The sequence below is a fragment of the Cornus florida genome, unplaced genomic scaffold, assembly GCF_030987335.1.
Source record: "Cornus florida cultivar Cherokee Brave unplaced genomic scaffold, ASM3098733v1 CherokeeBrave_3.0.0_Hap2_Chr03, whole genome shotgun sequence".
NCBI lineage: Eukaryota > Viridiplantae > Streptophyta > Magnoliopsida > Cornales > Cornaceae > Cornus > Cornus florida.
Window position 1 is genome coordinate 26,334,514 of NW_026775573.1, and position 6,018 is coordinate 26,340,531.

A 6,018-nucleotide genomic window follows, 5' to 3' on the forward strand; every position below is an offset into this window, starting at 1 on the left:
TTTTTGTCAAGTCGGGCCTAGATTCTGAATGGGCTAACTTGGTGGGCCATCCTGATCCAAATGAATGCTAGGCCCATTGAATCACGCACCCCAGGTCCCCAGAATAGAACAAACAAGGGCTTTAGATTTTATTATTATTATTATTATTTTGGCTAATTTACACAAACCTCTCCTATGGTTTAACATAATTACAGGGACCTCCCCTCGAGTTTGGAAAATTACTCGAACCTCCCCTAATTTTAAAAATATCCTACACAGACCTCCCTTCTATTAGAGTCAATGGCAGTCAACAGCAGAAATTGATAACGTCATCTACTAATTTTACTAAAATTCCTAAAATACCCTTGTCTATATAATTTCATATTATGTTTAAAAGTATATATATATATATATATATATATATATATATATATATATAATACACATCATAAAACCAGTGGACAATATTTGGGAATTTAATACGCAGCAGAGATATCAGAAGCACAATTACATGAAATTGCAGTTGGGTTAAAGAAATCAATGGTGAATTTTGTGTTGGTTATGAAGAAAAAAGAGGAAGAACTAGAAAATGGGTTCGAAGAGAAAGGATTAATAGTGAAAGAGTGGGTGGATCAGAGGGAGATACTTGGGCATGAGAGTGTGAAGGGGTTTCTGAGTCACTGCGGGTGGAACTCGGCGATGGAGAGTATATGCACGGAGGTGCCAATACTAGTTTGGCCGCGATGATGGCGGAGCAACACCTGAATGCAAGGATGGTGGTGGAGGAGATAAAGGTGGGAGTGAGGGTGGAGACATGTGATGTTTTGTTTACCACCACTAAATTAGAAGGTATGAAACAAATTTAATTAATTTTTTAAATTTTAAATATTCATTCTCCCAAGAAGTTTTTCATGATTACAATTAAGTTTTTGTAGGTGAGAACTAAACTATCCTGAGACCTAATCAAAATCAGTGGGAAATGATTGAAACTAATAACAGGAATTTGGGAATCTTTCTAATTTGCAGCCTATATTATTGCCAAAATTTTGCCATATCAAATCTGCAATATATTGTCAGATTATGCCGGAAAAGTGCAGAAGAAGATTATTTTGGCCGGAATCAAACATAGCTGAATATATATGCTCTCACTGAAATCTATGCAATTAGATGAGTTGGCCTTTTGATTATTTGGTTCAGATGGTTGCAGTTTATATGAGAGAGGATTTAGGTAAGTTAAAGAGAGAAAATAAGTACTTAAATGAAGGTTGGTGATGGATTATGCGACTTGCTTGTTTGTTACACTACACACGCTTTTGGAGAAAATGTTGTGTATAACTGACAAGTTGATGTCATGCTTACTCAGTAATTTATGGGTAGTTTAGTAATTTCTGTGATACCCCTCGACTCTGAGATAGGGGTTGATCAGGCCCAAGCCTAAACCCGAAGGATATCAAATAATTAATATTTGAACAAGCATGAGTACAAAAGAATTTAAGAAATAAATAATAAAGGCTGAAAATAATTCTAAATATAATATCCTCAAAAGTTATAAATTATTATAATCCAAACTTTCCAAAACCTCTAATACGTTCAACTCGAGAATTCATCTAGTGGACCCCTAAAAAAATCACAATAGAAAGAAAAGAACTGAGATAAAAAAATAAAAATAATAAAAATAAAAATAAAAATAAATCAAAGCTAAAACATGAAAGGAAATCCTACGTCGTCGAAAGAGTGAATGACCTTTTCTACTCAGCACGAACAAGCTCTAAGACTAGAACCATTCGATACCTGAAAAATGATAGTGGGTAAGGCCCACGAACAATTCTATTCTAACTACAATCCAAACAGAGACTCGATAAGCAGATACATCCTAGACAACTCAAAAATATCTATCTAGTCCATACATATATATATCTACACTAAGGGACTCTCACTGGATTACAAAAGGGGTCTCAACCTGAATAGAAGGCAATATGCAAAACGCACTAGAGGTGGGCATGTGCACCTAGACCTAACAGGGTATACCTCTACCATCATAGCCAGTTATGCATCCCAATGAATATATGCTCCCTAACTATCGATCCTGAGACTCAAACTCATATCGTGGTACCATAATCATATATATATAAATCCTATCATATCCATCAATAAGAAATCCAGTTAGTTATTCAACTTGTTCAGTTGATCTGACTTAAATAAAAGTAATAAGTAATCCAGTTAATCATTCAACTTGTTCAGCTGATCTAACTTAAATATATGTAGGATTTAAATTTTATAATCCATTCCCTTATTCTAGAGTAGGTAGGACTTAGTATTTTGAACTAATCCGTCCTTAGTATGCCACCGTTCCATACCGGTACATACAATCCATAACATCCATGCAATTGACAGAACAGAATTTAATAGTTCATCAATTAAAATCCAGAATAACATACATGTAATTGACAAAACAGAATTTAATGGTTTATCAATTAAAATCTAGGGTAAGCATAATCAAATCTAATAAGTATATGACCCTATTATGCATCCAATACAGATTTAAAAATCATGTTCTAGACATTTAAATTGCTAAAAGAAGACTAGACAATTAAATCATTTACATCCGTTAACAACATGCAAAAATTGTTTAAACTTCCATACTGTTAAATCCATTAGCATACAGATGTTAATTATGCTATTTGAGTTTTAATATATCATAAAACAAAGTTTAGAATACTTAATAACAATCCAGAACAGTCCAGGAACTCCAAAAATATCAAAACCGTACCCAAAACCATCTCCAGTACACCTTTAAGCATGAGAGCTTGCTCTCAAAAGTTGAGAGCCAGCTCTCAACCAATGGGAGCCGGCTCCCCTACCTTGGGAGCTGGCTCTATAACCTAAGGAGCTGGCTCCCTCAATCCATGGAGCCAGCTCTCTCTCTCACAGAGAGCCGTGGCCAAAAATCTTAAGGAGCCAGCTCCATTCCCTTGGGAGTCGGCTCTATCCCTGTTTCTTGTCATCATCTTCGTCTCCGATGATGTTAAAAACACTCTGTAATGTCTTATTTAGGTTTTCGAAAGTCCGTCTATGTCCCAGCACTTTCCCAGAAACTTTTAAATCAAAGTATGCATCGTTACAAGATTTAAAGCAGAATATGAAATAATTTGTTGAACAATAAAATTTCAATTAATCAACACATAAAATATAGTTTAACATCTGAATTACATGCATACATAATCAATTTTTGATGTCCGTTAAGTTCCTAGAGACTATCTAAGCATGCACAGAACACGTGTCAAAGAGAGAGAGCAAAAAATAAAACTTGCCTTTGATTTCAGTTTTGAAATCTCAGCGTCGTCTTCCTAACTTTTTCGGTAATCCTTCACTATTCTAACTCCTCTGTTGCCCCTTGGTTCAACCTACGAGCACACCCCTTCGTTCTCTCCTTGGCCTAGCCTTAGTCTTAGTCAAACCCCAAGTTTCCCTCTCTCTGTTCTTTCTCAGACCTCTTTGTATCTCGTCGCCTCCACTGCTACGTGATTAGGGCTCTAAAACTCTTGGTAGACTTATAAAAGAATATAAATAGGCCAAAAACTTTACCCTAATACTAATCATATAAAGAGACAGAAAACTAAAATAAAACTATAACTAATCGGCAACTTCATCTGTTAAGACCCTAAATTAAAAACATTTAATTCAACACTTAATTTAAACCAAGAAAAAAATTATAAACATTTAATACACTGCCACATAAGCATATCATTAATGAAAATAAATAATTAAAACAAACAATTCAATTAAATAAAATAATTAAACAATCAGGCAAATAAGTAAATAATAAAAAAAAATGCAATAAACTAATTAATTAAAATACCGAGACTATTCTTTTAAAATTAGGGGTATTACAATTTCAGATACCAAGGAGAGGGTATTTCAGTTATTTTGATAGGTCTGTTAGTGTATTTAACGGTCCGTCACACATAAGGGAGGTCCATGTAGAATATTTTCAAAATTAGGAGAGGTCCGAGTAACTTCCCAAACTCGAGGGGAAGTTCCTGTAATTATTGCAAATCATAGAGGAGGTTTTGTGTAAATTACCCTATTTTTTTCATAAGAGTGTCGGACTCTTAGAGCACCCCATAATTCATTACCAATATACAATACCCCGTCATACATACACTGGATAAGTACCGAAAAAGGAATTCGAACTCCCAGAAGTGAAATTAGATTCTTTTTAAACTATCATTTATCAAATTTAAAATTTTTAAATGAAAAAGAGTTGGACTTTTTAAACTATCAAGTCCTACAATTTTTCATTTTAAAAAAATTTAATTCCTAGATATATATTCCGTTTATCGGCTAAATCTTTCATTTATACATTTATCAAATTATATTTAAAATTTAGACTCAAACTTTCATTTGTAAGATTACAAAATGTGATATAAAAAAATTTTAGCAAAAATTTAACAAAAATAAAAAATAACATTTTAATGACTTTTGTTTATAGAATATTTATTTATTTGCATTAAAGTCATCCTGAATTATACACAAGATCTTTTAATTGATTTTTAATTAAATTAATTATTATTCAAGTTTCAACTCATAAGCAATATTCATTAAACTAAGACTTGAAGGAATATAAAAAAAAAATGGAAGTGATATTTGCACACCCATTTTTTACATTTGCACCCTCATTTTAAAAGAAATGACACTTTTAGTCCTCACTTAACAAGTGAGTAATTTATTTTATTTATTTATTTTCATATTACACAACTATCCTTTCAATATCCTCTTCTTGTCTCCAATCTTTAATATTTATGGTCTCATTTGACAAGACTCAAAAAATAAAAATAAAATAAAAAGGTTCTATGTTGAATACTTAAATACTATAGGGGTGGCAAAATGGGTCAGGAACCATCAACCCGCCCATATCCTCCCGCTTTTTAATGGTTATGGGTGAACCATATTTAATTTGAGGGTCAAGATGGGTTGAATATGGTTAACCATATTCAACCCATATTTCACCCATCGCATAATAAACACACAATACACATTTATTCTATATTACACATAACTCATTTCTCTCTCTAAAATTCTCTTACTCACAATCATCTCTCTCTCTAAATTTGTCTCTTATCAATCCCTCTCTCTATAAATTTCTTCTAAAAAAAATAATTAATTAAAAATTAAAAATTAAAATAATTATAAAATTAAAAAATTAAAACCTTAAGAAAAATTAAAAATTAAAAATTTTAAAAAATATATAAAAAAAATTTAAGAATAAATAAATAAATAAATTTTAAAAATTTTAAAAATAATTAAAAAAATAAAAAGGGATACCAATATCTCTGAATAGAGAAATTTTTTAAAAAAAAAAAAAAAATCAAAATTCAATGGTTACCCATATGCCTCAGCGTTTTACTTATTTCACTTAATTTTTTCATTAAAACTCAGATCCGGAAAAAAAATTTGGAAACAAAATCTAAACCGACAACTAAAGTTCGATTTTAAATAAAAATTAATAAAAAAATCAAAAGAAAAATATTAACTACGATAAAAACTAATGTCTTCTAGAAGACCCAGAACTTAAATTCATAGATCATGAACACAGAATAAAAATATGTATATAATAGTTTGACAAAAAATTAATATTTAATCACAAAAACATAAATAATCAGATACATACAAAAAAACATATGTTTAGTACCAACATATAAATAATTTTTTTAAAAAGATGTAGATCTGATCCCAGCCCCGAAATCAAAAGGCTAGAAGCATTAGAGGGGGTAGACATGATGACGCTTCATTCTCTGTGCACATTACCATGCTTCCTTCATTCTTATATTCCAAAGCATCGGCTTATTGTACACAGATACAGATCTCAATGATGATATACATATATATATATTTATACTACTATTTAAGATTTTTTTTGAGATAAAAATTTAAAAATAATTAAAAAATAATAATTAATGGGTCCATGGGTCATAACGGGTTAACCCTACCCATTTTTAACCCGTTCATATTCAACTCATTCTGAACGGATTGAATATG

At 31.3% G+C, this 6,018-nt stretch overlaps 1 pseudogene; it reads right to left on the reverse strand.

The window, feature by feature from the left end:
• Nucleotides 1-5,696: 5,696 nt before the first annotated feature.
• LOC132302113 (small nucleolar RNA snoR100) lies at nt 5,697-5,803 on the reverse strand (annotated as a pseudogene).
• Nucleotides 5,804-6,018: the final 215 nt, after the last annotated feature.